General features: G+C 36.2%; 1 long non-coding RNA gene across 2 annotated transcripts in view; it reads left to right on the plus strand.

Moving 5' to 3' along the window:
• The window catches only part of LOC143660923 (uncharacterized), a 111,811-nt gene that overhangs the window by 38,349 nt on the left and 54,195 nt on the right, over positions 1 to 19,267 (plus strand). The window lies entirely within an intron of this gene.

Below are 19,267 nucleotides of genomic sequence, written 5' to 3' on the forward strand. Positions count from 1 at the left end.
TTTTGCAGTTTAAAGGTGTAAACATAGAAGAAAGATCATTACTATTGAAACTGATGATAAAATAATTGTGAGACAAAATTCAATAGCTTCTTAAGAAGCTAAAGGATAAGATAATTTGAAATTAATTTTATAGGACTGACTTATTCTACTCATGTTTAGCCAGAAGTTATGTTAAATTTCCATATTCATTATCTGAAAATGCATTGCCTATAATTTCTGTAGTTGCCCTCAATTATACATAAACAAAACACAATACTGTTTTTATTTATAATTGATTCAAGAGTTGAAGAGGGTGCATGTACTCAATAGAAAGTAAAAAAATGTCTTTAATGCTTTGAGAGTTTCTTGAGAGATAAACATACTAATTATATGTAACATCTATACGTTCGGGTTCTGCTGAGAATATGCTCATGTAATAGTCATAGTGGTAAAGAGGTCAACATTAAACTTTGTTCAGACGCAAAGCAGAACTGTGAATTCAAACAACAACTTCCAAGAACTTCTAAATACATAGTACCATTCTTTAATTAATGCAGTTTATCCTATAATTTTAGGGATTTATTGAAACTGGCAGAAATATTTGCAGAAAACTCAAAATTTCATGGCATTATGCATCTCAAAGGATTTTCCATTTTCAACTAAAATAAATTTCTTTCAAATTTCTTAATATGCTGAGAAAGGGTATACTTAAGAAATTGTTGGAAATTCTCAAAAGAAGAATTTTAGAAAACAAATATGAACAAAGAAAAACTTTGTAGTATTATGTTATTTTCTTTCATTCACATAATTTTTGAACAAGTTCTGTCTCTGTTTTTGGTTACACCTAAATACTTCTCATTTTTATTCAACATCAAGAGATATTAATGTAGATGCATCAAATCAGACTTTGGGTTCTTTGAACCTATCAAACTTTCTCCCCAAATATTTGGGGTTTGATAAAGCTCAAAGTGCATGCTAGAAATGCTTTTTTCCATTAATTATTAAACCCATGTGCATTTTGAGGAAAATTTGATCCATATGGGTTCTGGTTCATTTATGCTTTACTCATCAAAAAAGTTTTTCTTAAAGTCCATGTCCAAGAAATTTTTTGAACACCATTAAGATTTTTGAGCTTTGCCAAGAACAAACAAAGTTGAACACCAAATTTTCAAGTTGGTTTGAAACCCTATACTTCTGGAGCATTAGTGGGTTATAAACTTGGATTAAACACATGCTCTCATCCTTAATAGGTAGTTGGATGTACCTCCAGAGGGAAAGAAAGCAGAAGTCAGATATATATCAACAAAGTCACCAGAAAATCTCAGCATACATATGATTCATTAAAAATGATTTTGATTATTTTATTTTGAGTACACATTTACAGGCATATTTTGAATATTCAGAACTGAAAGTTAAGAAACAACCAAAGTAGGTAAAAAAACAAACAAAAAGAAGGAAAGAAGAATAGCTAAAACATACATACTTCATAGAAAAATCAAATATATTATCTAAAATGTGAAATCTTAGTATTTGGATAACAATTCCCAGATATCGGGACTTGGATGAAGGCAGATTCTTATGGGAAACATTCAGTTTCCTTTTGCTGGGGAAAGGAAGTTAGGATCCATAATACTTTATCTAGCTTTTTCTTTTAAATTGTCTTTTAAAGAGTTTTTGCTGTTGTTTTGTTTTTACCCTTCTCCTTTTGCTTTTTTTCCTCCACTCTGGGATAAACAGACCAAGTCAAATTGATGTCATAGGTAAGTACGGGTTGAATTTTAAGTATGTGATTAGATTGGATTGTTAGTCCCAAAAATTCCAAGGAAGATATGTTCAAAAGAAGACCACAAATGAAATAATACGTTATTCCTGGAGACCAGAGAAAACAGTCTTCCAAGGCTGTCATGATTGGGGTTGCATTATAAGAAGAATCCTTATCTTTTAGAGATCCCTATAGAAATATGTATAGATGAAATGATATGATTTCTGGGATTTACTTGCAAATACAATGGGAGAGAAAAAAATGGGTGGAGGGCCAGATAAAGCAAGATAATTGTCAAAGCTGGATGTTGGGTGCAGTGATATTCATTATACCATTCCGTCTCCTTTACTTTGTGCATTGGACATCTTCTATGGCACAAGCTTGGGGTCCACTCCAGTCGTTTTTGTAGTTACCCCTGACTTAAGCTGCATCATGTATCTCTCCTGCCCCGTGGGACTTCTACAGGAACTGCCTATGTCATTCTGATGCATGGGCAAATTTGAAAGTTGAGGAAGTTAACACTCTGTAGGCTAATCCTTGACTAATGGGGGACAGAAGCTGCCAGGCAATTTCCCTCTTGGGCTGCACCCTGTTTCCCACAGTGTTCAGCTTGATAACACACCCTTTGATGGGTGCTCCTCTTCCTCTACTATGCTATTCTCGGTTTCCCTTTCCTGCCTGTTAGGATGACTTCCTAAGGAAGTACAACTGCATCAAGCTCTTATGATAAATTCTAAATGTACATAGTCTTAATACAAGCCCTTGTCTCAGACTAAAGCTATTTATGTTTGGAATTTATCATAATGAAAGTTTTTTTTTTAAGTTTTTACTCTACCCTTTTAGATATATGTACTTAGATCTAAGTTTTGTTTAAAGATATCTGAACAAATTCTTTAACAGTTGGAACTTTATATTGTTACTGCTCTCTTTGAACTTATATTTCATTTCCCCTACAGAATATTATCCTGCTTTAATATGTTCTATGATGTAAATCCTTTTATTGCTTATCCAGATATAATTCTGTGTTGCAAAAATATGCATATAAATTGAGTTTTATTATTTTTAAAACTTTCCTGTAATCACAAGGCTTGAAGCATTAAAATATTTATTCCAGATTGAAGTAACATTATATATACCTATAACATCCAATTGGTTAAAACAATAAAAATGTTTCAAATTTTGAAAAATTGTTAAACTTAAAGAGTAAAATTTATGGGAAATATATCTCATTAAAGTGAATAGGGCTTGCTTTTTCAATTAGTTCGTATGTGGTGGAAGAATAAGAATACTAGAATGAGGAAGATTTCAACATCAGTTTTATTCCTACTTTTCATTGTTGTAGATCTAAGTTCTGAGAAAACTTGTTCATATACACAAACAGATGCAAATGCAAGGAAGTTTGTGACAGTAGTGTCATGTAGTTCCTTGAAATCCTTCTGAGTTACATGTTACAATTCATATGATTTAGGAAAAAAATCATTAAAAATTATTTTTATTGACTTGTCATCTGACACCTTGATTTCATTGATAGCAAAAAATTGGAAACCAACGCACTTAAAAAGAACTTATTAGGGTCATTATCTTTATCAAGAAACTGATATTTTGAATCATTCCTTGGTTTGGCAGTGCACCTCAGGCAATGCACCATAAAAGATTAGGAAGGAAGAGAGAGATACCATTCTTTTATAAAGTAGCAGGGAAGCAATTCTTAAAATTGAGGTTGTTTCTATTTTTTTATCCATACAATCTTTACTGAGATGTAATTCACATACATAAAATTCACCCTTTTAAAGTACACTATTCAGTGGTTTTAATATATCTATAAAATTGTGCAACCATTACCAATATATAATTACAGAATATTTTCATCACTCAAAAAAGAAACTCTATTTTCATTAGCAATGACACCCATTGCCCCATCCACCAAACCCCTGGCAAAAGCTGACATGATTTCTGTCTTTACAGTGTTGCCTATTTTAGATATTCCAATAAATGAAATCATACAATATCTGGCCTCATTTGTTTGACTTCTTTCACTTAGCTTAATGTTTTCAATTCATGTTGTAGCATGTATTAATACTTCTACCATTTTTATGGCCAAATAATATTCCATTGTGTGTCATACCATGTTTTCTTTCTTAATTAATTGATGAACATTTGCATTGTTTCCAATGTTGTGGACATATGTTTTTAGTTCTCTTGGATATAAACTTAGGAGTAGAATACTTGGGTCATATGGTAACTTTATGTTTAACTTTTTGAAGAACAAATATTTTCCAAAGTGACTGTACCATTTTACACTCCCACCAGCAATATATGAAAATTTGATTTTCTCCATATCTTTTCCATCACTTGGTTTTATCTATTCATATTTTATTTTAACCACAATGTGAAGTGGTATTTCATTGTGGATTTTATTTGCATTTCCCTAATGACTAATCACATAGAGCATCATTTCTTTTGTTTATTGATGAATTGTATGTCTCCCTTGGAAAAATGTCTATTCAAGGCCTTTGCCCATTTTTAATTGGGGTGTTTGATTTTTTGTTGCTGTTGTGTTTTTTGTTTTCTGAATATTAACCCTTATCAAATATTAGACTGCAAATATTTTCTTCCATTCTGTGTATTGTTTTTTCACTTTCCTTGTAGCATCTTTTGATGCACCGAAGTTTTTAATTTAGGTGAAAGTAAGGATTCACCATCATGCTTTTAATTGTGGATACCCAGTTGTCACAGATAAATTTGTTGAAAAGATCATTTTTTCCTTATTGAATTGTCTTGGAACCCTTAGTGAAAATCAATTGCCATAAATGCATGGGTTTACTTCTGGACTATATATTAAATTTCACTGATCTGTATGTTTATTCTTATGCCTATACTGTACCACGCAGTCCTTATTACTATAGTTCTGGAAGTGGAAAGAGGGAGTCCTTCAACTTTTTTCTTCTCTTTCAAGATTGTTTTGACTATTCTTGTCCCTTGAAGTACCTTATGATTTTTTTAGTCAGATTGTTAATTTCTCCAAAAATAGCAGTTGGGAATCTGATAAAGATTGCATTGATAATGTAGATCAATTTGGAAGGATATTGTAGCAATATTAAGTTTTTCAATCCATGCAGGATGCCTTTCCATTAATTAAATCTTCCTTACTTTCTTTCAACAGTGTTTGTAGTTTTCAGTGTACAAGTCTTGCTCTTTTTAGAATTAAATTTATTTCTAGAGATTTCCCTGGAACCAGGCTGAGGAGTGTGTATGGATTTGGAACCACAGGATAGATAGTTTCTGCGGCTGTATTAACTGCTCGCAGGTCCTGGATGGGGCAGAATTCCCCAGTTTGAGCTTTTTTCATGGGCAGCAGTGGAGTGTTCCATGGAGAGTTGCACGGTCGGATGATTCGGTGTGCTTCTAACCACACCAAGTGACTTTGAATCCCTTCCAGAGCCTTTTGAGGGATCGGATACTGTCGCACTGCCATGGGGTTGAGAAGATGGTGGCTTAGTAAGACGCGCAGATCTTAGTTTCTCCTCCAGGACAACTACTAGGGGAGTAGAAACGATACAGAAAAGCTCCCAAAGCCACGACAGAGATAAAAAAGACAGCGTACCCCATCCTGGAACGGCTGGTTGGTTGAGAGAACCTGCTCTGGTGAGATCGCCGAGGGGCGCGGGCTTCACCGGGCGGGGCGGCAAGCGGCCGGAGTCACTCCCTTCCCCCTTCCCAGGCTGGCTGGGAGAATTGGACAGGCGGTCCCCTCAAACCACGGCGGCTGGCGCCCACACCACGCGCGGCCCCCTGGACCAACTGAGAGAATTGGATCGGAAATCCCCAGGCCGTGGAGAACGGTGACGGGGGGGGGCCCCTTCCAAACCCGTGACTCCCCAGGAACATGTACTCTCCCGGGCGGGCCGCTGCAGCTGGCGCCCTCCCGCCACGCTTGGCGCCCCGGGCTGACTAGGAAATTCGGACGGGCGCTTTCCCGGGCTGCGGCGGCCAGTGACCCGCCCCGCGTTCGGACCCTGGGCCGGCTGTCACTCTTTCAAGCAGCTTCGGCTAGCGAACCTCCTGGACAGCAAGAGTTTTCCAAAGTTAAAGGACCCACAGCACCTTTTACTGGTGGGACCCACAGACAAACGTGTGCCACGAGCACCACCTACTGGGCAGGATAAGAAAAACAGAACCCAGAGATTTCACAGGAAAATCTTCCAAACTTTTGGATTCAACACCCAGGGAAATCTGTCTAAATGCGCAGACGCCAGCAGAAGATAACGGATCACGCTCAAAAAATTGAAAATATGGCCCAGTCAAAGGAACAAACCAATAGTTCAAATGAGATACAAGAGCTGAGACAACTAATGCTGAATATACGAACAGAAATGGAAAACCTCTTCAAAAACGAAGTCGATAAATTGAGGGAGGACATGAAGAAGACATGGGCTGAACATAAAGAAGAAATAGAAAAACTGAAAAAACAAATCACAGAACTTATGGAAGTGAAGGACAAAGTAGAAAAGATGGAAAAAACAATGGATACCTACAATGATAGATTCAAAGACACAGAAGATAGAATTAGTGATTTGGAGGATGGAACATCTGAATTCCAAAAACAAACAGAAACTATCGGGAAAAGAATGGAAAAATTTGAACAGGATATCAGGGAACTCAAGGACAATATGAAGCGCACAAACATACGTGTTGTGGGTGTCCCAGAAGGAGAAGAGAAGGGAAAAGGAGGAGAAAGACTAATGGAAGAAATTATCACTGAAAATTTCCCAACTCTTATGAAAGACCTAAAATTACAGATCCAAGAAGTGCAGCACACCCCAAAGACATTAGACCCAAATAGGCGTTCTCCAAGACACTTACTAGTTAGAATGTCAGAGGTCAAAGAGAAAGAGAGGATCTTGAAAGCAGCAAGAGAAAAAAAAATCCATCACATACAAGGGAAACCCAATAAGACTATGTGTACATTTCTCAGCAGAAACCATGGAGGCTAGAAGACAGTGGGATGATATATTTAAATTACTAAAAGAGAAAAACTGCCAACCAAGACTCCTATATCCAACAAAATTGTCCTTCAAAAATGAGGGAGAAATTAAAACATTCTCAGACAAAAAGTTACTGAGAGAATTTGTGACCAAGAAACCAGCTCTGCAAGAAATACTAAAGGGAGCACTAGAGTCAGAACCGAAAAGACAGAAGAGAGAGGTATGGAGAAGAGTGTAGAAAGAAGGAAAGTCAGATATGATATATATAACACAGAAGGCAAAATGTTAGAGGAAAATATTATCCAAACAGTAATAACACTAAATGTTAATGTACTGAATTCCCCAATCAAAAGACATAGACTGGCAGAATGGATTAAAAAACAGGATCCTTCTATATGCTGTCTACAGGAAACACACCTTAGACCCAAAGATAAACGTAGGTTGAAAGTGACAGGTTGGGAAAAGATATTTCATGCAAATAACAACCAGAAAATAGCAGGAGTGGCTATACTAATATCCAACAAGTTAGACTTCAAATGTAAAACAGTTAAAAGAGACAAAGAAGGACACTATATACTAATAAAAGGAACAATTAAACAAGAAGACATAACAATCATAAATATTTATGCACCGAACCAGAATGCCCCAAAATATGTGAGGAATACACTGCAAACACTGAAAAGGGAAATAGACACAAATACCATAATAGTTGGAGACTTCAATTCCCCACTCTCATCAATGGACAGAACATCTAGACAGAAGATCAATAAAGAAATAGAGAATCTGAATATTACTATAAATGAGCTAGACTTAACAGACATTTATAGGACATTACATCCCACAACAGCAGGATACACCTTTTTCTCAAGTGCTCATGGATCATTCTCAAAGATAGACCATATGCTGGGTCACAAAGCAAGTCTTAACAAATTTAAAAAGATTGAAATCATACACAACACTTTCTCGGATCATAAAGGAATAAAGTTGGAAATCAATAATAAGCAGAGTGCCAGAAAATTCACAAATACGTGGAGGCTCAACAACACACTCTTAAACAACGAGTGGGTCAAAGAAGAAATTGCAAGAGAAATTAGTAAATACCTCGAGGTGAATGAAAATGAAAACACAACACATCAAAACTTGTGGGATGCAGCAAAGGCAATGCTAAGAGGGAAATTTATTGCCCTAAATGCCTATATCAGAAAAGAAGAAAAGGCAAAAATGCAGGAATTAACTGTTCACTTGGAAGAACTGGAGAAAGAACAGCAAACTAATCCCAAAGCAAGCAAAAGGAAAGAAATAACAAAGATCAGAGCAGAAATAAATGAAATTGAAAACATGAAAACAATAGAGAAAATCAATAAGACCAGAAGTTGGTTCTATGAGAAAATCAATAAGATTGATGGGCCCTTATCAAGATTGACAAAAAGAAGAAGAGAGAGGATGCAAATAAATAAGATCAGAAATGGAAGAGGAGACATAACTACTGACCTCACAGAAATAAAGGAGGTAATAACAGGATACTATGAACAACTTTACGCTAATAAATACAACAATTTAGATGAAATGGACGGGTTCCTGGAAAGACATGAACAACCAACTTTGACTCAAGAAGAAATAGATGACCTCAACAAACCAATCACAAGTAAAGAAATTGAATTAGTCATTCAAAAGCTTCCTAAAAAGAAAAGTCCAGGACCAGATGGCTTCACATGTGAATTCTACCAAGCATTCCAGAAAGAATTAGTACCAACTCTCCTCAAACTCTTCAAAAAAATCAAAGTGGAGGGAAAACTACCTAATTCATTCTATGAAGCCAACATCACCCTCATACCAAAACCAGGCAAAGATATTACAAAAAAAGAAAACTACAGACCAATCTCTCTAATGAATATAGATGCAAAAATCCTCAATAAAATTCTAGCAAATCATATCCAACAACACATTAAAAGAATTATACATCATGACCAAGTAGGATTCATCCCAGGTATGCAAGGATGGTTCAACATAAGAAAATCAATTAATGTAATACACCATATCAACAAATCAAAGCAGAAAAATCACATGATCATCTCAATTGATGCAGGGAAGGCATTTGACAAGATTCAACATCCTTTCCTGTTGAAAACACTTCAAAAGATAGGAATACAAGGGAACTTCCTTAAAATGATAGAGGGAATATATGAAAAACCCACAGCTAATATCATCCTCAATGGGGAAAAATTGAAAACTTTCCCCCTAAGATCAGGAACAAGACAAGGATGTCCACTATCACCACTATTATTCAACATTGTGTTGGAGGTACTAGCCAGAGCAATTAGACAAGAAAAAGAAATACAAGGCATCAAAATTGGAAAGGAAGAAGTAAAACTATCACTGTTTGCAGACGATATGATACTATATGTCGAAAACCCGGAAAAATCCACAACAAAACTACTAGAGCTAATAAATGAGTACAGCAAAGTAGCAGGTTACAAGATCAACATTCAAAAATCTGTAGCATTTCTATACACTAGTAATGAACAAGCTGAGGGGGAAATCAAGAAATGAATCCCATTTACAATTGCAACTAAAAGAATAAAATACCTAGGAATAAATTTAACCAAAGAGACAAAAAACCTATATAAAGAAAACTACAAAAAACTGTTAAAAGAAATCACGGAAGACCTAAATAGATGGAAGGGCATACCGTGTTCATGGATTGGAAGACTAAATATAGTTAAGATGTCAATCCTACCTAAATTGATTTACAGATTCAATGCAATACCAATCAAAATCCCAACAACTTATTTTTCAGAAATAGAAAAACCAATAAGCAAATTTATCTGGAAGGGCAGGGTGCCCCGAATTGCTAAAAACATCTTGAGGAAAAAAACAAAGCTGGAGGTCTTGCACTGCCTGACTTTAAGGCATATTATGAAGCCACAGTGGTCAAAACAGCATGGTATTGACATAAAGATAGATATATCGACCAATGGAATCGAATAGAGTGCTCAGATATAGACCGTCTCATCTATGGACATTTGATCTTTGATAAGGCAGTCAAGCCAACTCACCTGGGACAGAGCAGTCTCTTCAATAAATGGTGCCTAGAGAACTGGATATCCATATGCAAAAGAATGAAAGAAGACCCATTTCTCACACCCTATACAAAAGTTAACTCAAAATGGATCAAAGATCTAAACATTAGGTCTAAGACCATGAAACAGTTAGAGCAAAATGTTGGGAGATATCTTATGAATCTTATAACTAGAGGCGGTTTTATGGACCTTAAACCTAAAGCAAGAGCACTGAAGAAGGAAATAAATAAATGGGAACTCCTCAAAATTAAACACTTTTGTGCATCAAAGAACTTCATCAAGAAAGTAGAAAGACAGCCTTCACAATGGGAGACAATATTTGGAAACGACATATCAGATAAAGGTCTAGTATCTAGAATTTATAAAGAGATGGTTCAACTCAACAACAAAAAGACAGCCAACCCAATTACAAAATGGGAAAAAGACTTGAACAGATGCCTCTCAGAAGAGGAAATACAAATGGCCAAAAGGCACATGAAGAGATGCTCCATGTCCCTGGCCATTAGAGAAATGCAAATCAAAACCACAATGAGATATCATCTCACACCCACCAGAATGGCCATTATCAACAAAACAGAAAATGACAAGTGCTGGAGAGGATGCGGAGAAAGAGGCACACTTATCCACTGTTGGTGGGAATGTCAAAGGGTGCAACCACTGTGGAAGGCAGTTTGGCGGTTCCTCAAAAAGCTGAATATAGAATTGCCATATGACCCAGCAATACCATTGCTAGGTATCTACTCAAAGGACTAAAGGGCAAAGACACAAACGGACATTTGCACACCAATGTTTATAGCAGCGTTATTTACAATTGCAAAGAGATGGAAACAGCCAAAATCTCCATCAACAGAAGAGTGGCTAAACAAACTGTGGTATATACATACAATGGAATATTATACAGCTTTAAGACAGGATAAACTTATGAAGCATGTAATAACATGGATGTACCTAGAGAACATTATGCTGAGTGAGTCTAGCCAAAAACTAAAGGACAAATAGTGTATGGTCCCACTGATGTGAACAGACATTCGAGAATAAATTTGGAATATGTCATTGGTAACAGAGTCCAGCAGGAGGTAGAAACAGGGTAAGATAATGGGCAGTTGGAGCTGAAGGGATACAGACTGTGCAACAGGACTAGGTACAAAAACTCAAAAATGGACAGCACAATAATACCTAATTGTAAAGTAATCATGTTAAAACACTGAATGAAGCTGCATCTGAGCTATAGGGTTTTGTTTTGTTTTGTTTTTACTATTATTACTTTTATTTTTTTCTCTATATTAACATTCTATATCTTTTTTGGTTGTGTTGCTAGTTCTTCTAAACTGATTCAAATGTACTAAGAAACGATGATCATGCATCTATGTGATGATGTTAAGAATTACTGATTGCATATGTAGAATGGTATGATTTCTAAATGTTGGGTTAATTTCTTTTTTTCCGTTAATTAAAAAAAAAAAAGAGAAGGGGTAATTGGAGCTGAAGGTATACAAACTGTGCAACAGGACTGGATATAAAAACTCAGAAATGGACAGCACAATACTACCTAATTGTAATGCAATTATGTTAAAACATTGAATGAAGCTGCATGTGAGGTATAGGTTTTTTTTTCTCTCTATTATCGTTTTAATTCTTATTCTGTTGTCTTTTTATTTCTTTTTCTAAATCGATGCAAATGTAGTAAGAAATGATGAATATGCAACTATATGATGATATTAAGAATTACTGATTGTACATGTAGAATGGAATGATTTCTAAATGTTTTGTTAATTTTTTTAATTAATAAAAAAATTTATTTCTAAGTATGTTATTCTTTTTGATGCTATTTTATATGTAATTATTTTCTTAATTTCATTTTCAGATTGTTCCTTTTATTGCATACAATAAAAACAGAATTTTGTATATTGATCTTTTATACCATGCAACCTTGTTGAACTCGTAAGTTCTAAAGTTATTTTGTGAATTCATTAGGATTTTCTATATACAAGATCATGTCCTGTGTAAATAGAAGAAGTTTTGTTTCTTCTTTTCCAGTCTGGATGCCTTTTATTTATTTTTCATGCCTAAATGCACTGACTTGATCCTCCATGTTCTAGCTTGCTAGCTGCAAGAATGCAATATACCAGAAACAGAATGGCTTTTAAAAAGGGGAATTTAATAATTTGGTAGTTATAGTTCTAAGGTGAAGAAAATGTCACAATTAAAGCAAGTCTATAGAAATGTCCAATCTAAGGCATCCAGGGAAAGATACCTTGGCTCAAGAAGGTTGATGAAGTTCAGGGTTTCTCTCTCAAGTGAGAAGGCACATGGCGAACACAGTCAGGGTTTCTCTCTCAGCTGGAAGGCACATGGCAAGCACAGCATCATCTCCTAGCTTTCCCTCCTGGCTTCCCATTTCATGAAGCTCCCCGGGAGGTGTTTTCCTTCTTCATCTCCAAAGCGCTGGCTGATGGACTCTGTTTCTCATGGCTATGTCTTTCTTCTCTGCTCTCTCTGAATCTCTCTTATTCTCCAAAATGTTTCCTTTTTTATAGTATTCCAGTAAATCAATCAAGATTCACCCAAATGGGTGGAGACGCATCTTCCCTAATCCAGTTTAACAACCACTCTTGATTGGGTTACATCTCCAGGGACATGGTCTAATTACATTCTATATTGAATAGGGATTATTCTGCCTCTATGAAATGGGATTTTGATTAAAACATGGCTTTTCTAGGGTATGTACATCCTTTCAAACCAGCACATTCCATCCTCTGGACCCTAAAAAAGACATGTTCTCCCCGTATACAAAATACAGTCATTCCATAACAATATCAGGAACCTTAAACTATTTCAGTAACATTACAAATACAATACAAGGTTAAAACCAGTACAAAACCTTAAAGTTAGTTACTGGCATGGTCTGTTCTAAGGCAAAATTATCCTCTCGCTTTAGACCTATAAAAATCTAAGACAAGTCATTTGGACCTTTGTAAAAACATAAAGGGGGAACATTCATAGGATACATATACCCATTTCCATAGGGAGGAAGGAACACAGGGGTCACTGGACCCATACATTTTTGAGAACCTACAGGGCAAAGTCCATCAGATTTCAAAGTCTGAGAATCATTTATCTTTGGGGCTTTTAAAAGTGGTAGCCCCACCCTTTCCAAGGGCTTATGCAGAGGCCTCTCTCTGAATGCAACTTTGGGGAGCATTGGGGAAACCACCTTTTTCTCTGCTCCACCCTCTCTAAGTATTGGGACTGCACCCAGGCTCTCTGCCATTTCTGGGGCACAGACTCAACCCCACCATGTGGTGGTAGCCAGGCTCTCCCCAAACCCCAAGGAATGTGCTTCACCCTCTCCAAGGCCTGAGGTGGCATGACTCTTCCACTGCAGTGAGGTGGAAGGCCCATCTGCTGCCTTTGGAGCAAACTCACCCTCTCCATGGGCTTGGGTGGGTCTGCTCTCCTGGCCCAAGGCTTTTTGATTTCAGACCTCAGCCTCCATGGTTTTGCCTCCGAAGTTATTTTTCCTACAATGGTTCCCTTCTCTGAACTCCCCCTTCCAGAGAGGCAGCAGCTGTGTTTATACAGGTCCCACAGCACTCTCGTTGGCTTTCTATGCAGTATCCTTGGATAATGCCCACCAGACATAAGGAGTTTCCACAATCCTTCCTGGATAATTCCATCTCCAATCCTGTTTTTCTCTAAAATGGCTAATGGGTTCCACATTTGGCCAAATCTTTATGTGGGGCACTGTTCTCTGGGTTCTCCCCTCCTGGAAGCCCAGAATTTTCCAGAATATCAATTTCTAGTTTATTTGTACCCAGGGGTTCAATTCTCAGATTATCTCTTTCCTGTCGCATTTCACTATAAACTGTGAGGAGAAACCAGGCTGCACTTTTGACATTTAATTTGGAGATCTCTTCTGCTAAATATTCAAGTTCATGGCTTTTAAAATCTGCTTTCCAGTCGAAGCCATTAATCAATTTTGCCAGATTATCTGCAATTTTAAAACAAGGTTTGCTTTCCTTCCATTCTGTAATAACACGTGCCTCATTTCTGCCTAAGGCTTTATCAGAAGTGTCTTTAGAGTCCACATTTCTACCAACAGTTTCTTCAAAGCATTGTAGGCCTTCTTTATCAAGCTTCTCACAATTTTTCCAGATTCATCCCCTTATCCATTTAAAAAGCATTTCACATGTTTGGTATTTGCAAACTGCAGCAGCACCCCACTTCTGGTACCAAAATCTGTTCTAGTTTGCTGGCTGCCAGAATGCAATATACCAGAAATGGAATGGCTTATAAAAAGGGGAATTTAATAAGTTGGTAGTTTACAGTTCTAAGGCCAAGAAAATGTTGCAATTAAAGCAAGTCTATAGAAATGTCCAATCTAAGGTATCCAGGGGAAGATACCTTGGTTCAAGAAGGCCAGTGAAGTTCAGGGTTTCTCTCTCATGTGAGAAGGCACATGGTGAACACAGTCAGGACTTCTCTCTCAGCTGGAAGGGCACCTGGCAAGCACGGCGTCATGTCCTAGCTTTCTCTCCTGGCTTCCTGTTTCATGAAACTCCCCAGGAGGCATTTCCCTTCTTCATCTCCAAAGTGCTGGCTGATGGACTCTCTGCTTCTCGTAGCTATTTCTTTCTTCTCTGCTCTCTCTGAATCTCTCTTATTCTCCATGTGTTTCCTCTTTTATAGTATTCCAGTAAACCAATCAAGATCCACCCAAGTGGGTGGAGACACATCTCCCCTAATCCAGTTTAACAGCCACTCTTGATTGGGTTATATCTCCAGGGAGATGGTCTAATTACATACTATATTGGATATGGATTATTCTGCCTCTATGAAATGGGATTTTGATTAAAACATGGCTTTTCTAGGGTACATACATCATTTCAAACTGGCATACTCCAATTTGATGATGAATAGAATTGCTTAAAACAGTTGTCCTTGTCTTGTTCCTAAGCTCAGGGGGAAATCATTCAGTCTTTCACCATTATGTGTGATGCTAATTATGGGTTTTTTGCAGATGTCTATTTTCAAGTTGAGAAAGTTCCCTTCTATTTTTAGTTTGCTGAATGTTTTAGCACGAAATGGTGTTGGATTTTTTCAAAGGCTTTTTCTGTATCTATTGAGCTGATCAGGTGGTTTTTGTCCTTTATTTTATTAATAGGTCATATCACATTAATTAATTTTCTCATTTTGAACAACTCTTGCATTCCTGGAATAAATCCTACTTTGTCATGCTGTATAATCCTTTTTATATGTTGCTGGATTTGATTTGCTGGCATTTTGTTTAAGATTTTTGCATTATAAATAAGGTGTACTGGTTTGTAGTTTTCTTGTGATGTCATTTCCTTTGGTATTAGGGTGATATAGGCATCATAGAAAGAATTGAAAAGTGTTCCCTCCTTTTCTGTGTTTTTGAGGAGTTTGAAAAGTATTAGTTCAGCCCTTTCCTAGGTAGATCAGTTTTATGGAAGTAGAGGAAAGTCTGAGAAAATGCTTATTTGGTACTTACAACTCATGCCAGAGTTTTAGGTATTTGGATATATACTTTATTTTCCTACTATATGATAAAGTCATTCATCTATGAGACACATACTTATTGAGCATCTACTGTGCACTAGATACAATTGTAGAAGCTTTGGGTACAGTAGCAAGCAACATGATCTGCTCTTCTGGAGTTTACAGTCCAATAAAGATGGTGTACATTAAATGAATAAATAGAAAACAAACAATGCTTATTGTTGGCAAGGGTGATTCCTTATATATCTCTTTAACACTCTTCCTTAATATCTAATAAAATATATTAAATGTATTCAGCACACAATAAAAGTTGGCATAATATATTTTGGTATGGTTGCTGCCTTATAACTTGTTTGGAAAGATTAGTTATGCAAATGGAATAATATGAGAAAAACAATAGACAAAAATTAATTTTAGACTTTGCCTACTGCTGTTAACAAAAGAAGTATGTGAATATTTGAAAACCTAGTCCTAAAAGTCTTAAGTATATGACAGAAGGAGAAAACAGTACATCTTATCCAAAAATCTCCCCATTGTACTTATTCATGTCTTTTATATCAGGAATTCTCACACTACAATATGTAGCAAAATCACCCTGAGGGTTTTCTTAAAATGCAGATTATGATTCCATAGTTCTGAGGGTACTCAGGATCCTGCATTTCTAACAAGCTCCCAGGTTATGTCTTTGCTGCTGGTTCACAGACCATATTGTAAGTAGTGAAGCTCTACACCCCCTTCTTCCTGCTTGAAAGCAAAGCACCAAGAGATATCTAATAAATTATGTAGGAAAAACTTCCTTAGGTTTTCAGAGGTAATTGTATTTTTACAGAACTGTCTTTTGATGAGAAAGCCTAGAAAAATCATCTGAGTCTGCATACAACCCACAGTGCCATATGAGAAAGCCAGCAGAGAGGGAATAAGGGAACTCTTATCCTCCTCAATGATGTCATTTATGCTGAAACTTAATTATAAGTGAACATCCATCTTTCATGTCGAACAATGAAGTGTACATAGGCCAAATCATTTTTAGTGTAAATATAAATGGTTCTTGTGTGTAGCCACTGCTAGATGGTTAGTGGGGAGAGAGAGCAGGAGAATGGATAGCTAATTCTATTTTGTGATGAGAAAATTGCCTTAGTGCCTTGAGATTCTGTACCTGGTAGAAAAACAAACAAACAAAAAAATGTTGGTGATAGGGAATTGGTCTGCTAATGACCACAATGCAGTGTTTTACCTTGAAGAATTTTACCTTTATTTCTGCCTTTCAGTCAGACATTTAACAAAGTAATGTGTGCTTTTCCTATCAGCATGATGGTATGTTTTTCTTCATTTATAAGGTTGAATTTTCAGATACATTTCTATTCCCACAAACAGTTCTCTGGAGTTTTGTATATAAGGAAGCTTTAAATAAAAGACCAATTGGGTGAAAACCAAAAATTACTCATTGAAATCAGTATACTCTGCTGTGAAACCAGAAAATACAGACACTATAAGCACTCTTACACTGGAAACAGAATGGCTAGTAAAAAGGGAAATTTAATAAGTTACTAGTTTACAGTTCTAAGGCCAATAAAATGTCCCAATTAAAACAAATCTATAGAAGTGTCCAATCAAAGGCATCCATCCAGGGAAAGATAACTGGGCTCAAGAAAGCTGATGAAGTTCAGGGTTTCTCTCCCAAGTGAGAAGGCACATGGCGAACACAGACAGGGCTTCTCTCTCAGCTGGAAGGGCACAGGGGAAAACGGCATCATCTGCTCGCTTTCTCTCCTCGCTTTCTGTTTCATGAAGCTCCCTGGGAGGTGTTTTCTTTCTTCATCTCCAAAGGTTGCTGGCTCATGGACTCTGTGCTTCATGGTGCTGCAGCATTCTCTGCTCTCTCCAAATCTCTCTCTAAATCTCTTTTATTCTCCAAAATATTCCCTCTTTTCTAGGACTCCAGAAACTAATCAAGACCCACCCAAATGGGTGGAGACATATTTCCTCCAATCCAGTTTAACAACCAATCTTGATTGGGTTACATCTCCAGGGAAATGATGTAATTACAGATTCTAACATACAGTATTGAATAGAGATTATTCTGCCTTTACAAAATGGGATTTAGATTATAACATGACTTTTCTAGGGGACATATATCATTTCAAACTAACACAGTAAGTTTATTCTGTTAACATTCAAAGTTATTACTGAAAAGGTTTTTCTTGATTCCACCATCTTCTTTTTACAATTGTATTTGTCAAATCTATATATTTATTTTCTCTCTTTCTCTTTGTATTACTGAAATTAGTCTTCATGGTACTCTTCAATTCTATGCCCTCCTCCAGACCTCCCTCTCCTATCTTTTTTTTTTTCAGCTGACAGAACTCCTTTTAATATTTCTTGTAGGGCCAGTCTCTTGTTGACAAATTCTTTCAGGACTTATTTGTCTGTGAAAACTTTAGTCTCTCCCTCAATTTTTTTTTTAAGACTTTATAAAAGTTTTTACTTAAGTTTATTTTTTCAGAAACTTAAAGACCCCAGATTGTTCCTAGACCAGAGAAGCCCTGAAACCCAGAGCTACCATTCCTTCCAACTCCATCCACCAGGTTCATTCCTCTGCCCAATAAGGCTGACTCCCTTTTCCAGCATGTAAAAGTTAAAATGGTTACTGTCCAGATATCCCTGAAGATTAACAGAATGATCAAATAAGAGGGAGGAGGTGTAACTGAGAAATTAGGATTTAACAAATGATTATGACTATGTTGACATTTATGTTAGTTTGCAAGCTGCCAGAACTGAAAGTTTTTTTTTTTCTGTTTTTTCTTTTAAATTTTTATTGACAAATCTTCACACACATATAATCCATACATGGTGTACAATCAGTGGCTCACAATGTCATCATATAGTTGTGTATTCATCACCATGATGATTTTTTTTTTTTGGTATTTTTTTTATTAATTAAAAAAAGAATTAACAAAACAATTAGAAATCATTCCAATCTACATGTACAATCAGTAATTCTTAATAACATCACATAGTTGCATATTCATCATTTCTTAGTACATTTGCATCGATTTAGAAAAAGAAATAAAAAGACAACAGAATAAGAATTAAAACAATAATAGAAAGAAAAAAAACAAAAACAAAAAACCTATACCTCACATGCAGCTTCATTCAGTGTTTTAACATAATTGCATTACAATTGGGTAGTATTGTGCTATCCATTTCTGAGTTTTTATATCCAGTCCCGTTGTACAGTCTGTATCCCTTCATCTCCAATTATCCCTTCCCTTTTTTTTTTTAATTAACGGAAAAAAAGAAATTAACCCAACATTTAGAGATCATACCATTCTACACATGCAATCATTAATTCTTAACATCATCACATAGATGCATGATCATCATTTCTTAGTACATTTGCATTGGTTTAGAAGAACTAGCAACATAACCAAAAAAGATATAGAATGTTAATATAGAGAAAAAAATAAAAGTAATAATAGTAAAATCAAAACAAAACAAAACAAAACAAAACAAAAACCTATAGCTCAGATGCAGCTTCATTCAGTGTTTTAACATGATTACTTTACAATTAGGCATTATTGTGCTGTCCATTTTTGAGTTTTTGTATCTAGTCCTGTTGCACAGTCTGTATCCCTTCAGCTTCAATTACCCATTGTCTTACCCTGTTTCTAACTCCTGCTGAACTCTGTTACCAATGACATATTTCAAGTTTATTCTCGAATGTCCGTTCACATCAGTGGGACCATACAGTATTTGTCCTTTAGTTTTTGGCTGGATTCACTCAGCATAATATTCTCTAGGTCCATCCATGTTATTACATGGTTCATAAGTTTATCTTGTCTTAAAGCTGCATAATATTCCATCGTATGTATATACCACAGTTTGTTTAGCCACTCTTCTGTTGATGGAGATTTTGGCTGTTTCCATCTCTTTGCAATTGT

The sequence above is a fragment of the Tamandua tetradactyla genome, chromosome 17 (assembly GCF_023851605.1).
Source record: "Tamandua tetradactyla isolate mTamTet1 chromosome 17, mTamTet1.pri, whole genome shotgun sequence".
Taxonomy (NCBI): domain Eukaryota; kingdom Metazoa; phylum Chordata; class Mammalia; order Pilosa; family Myrmecophagidae; genus Tamandua; species Tamandua tetradactyla.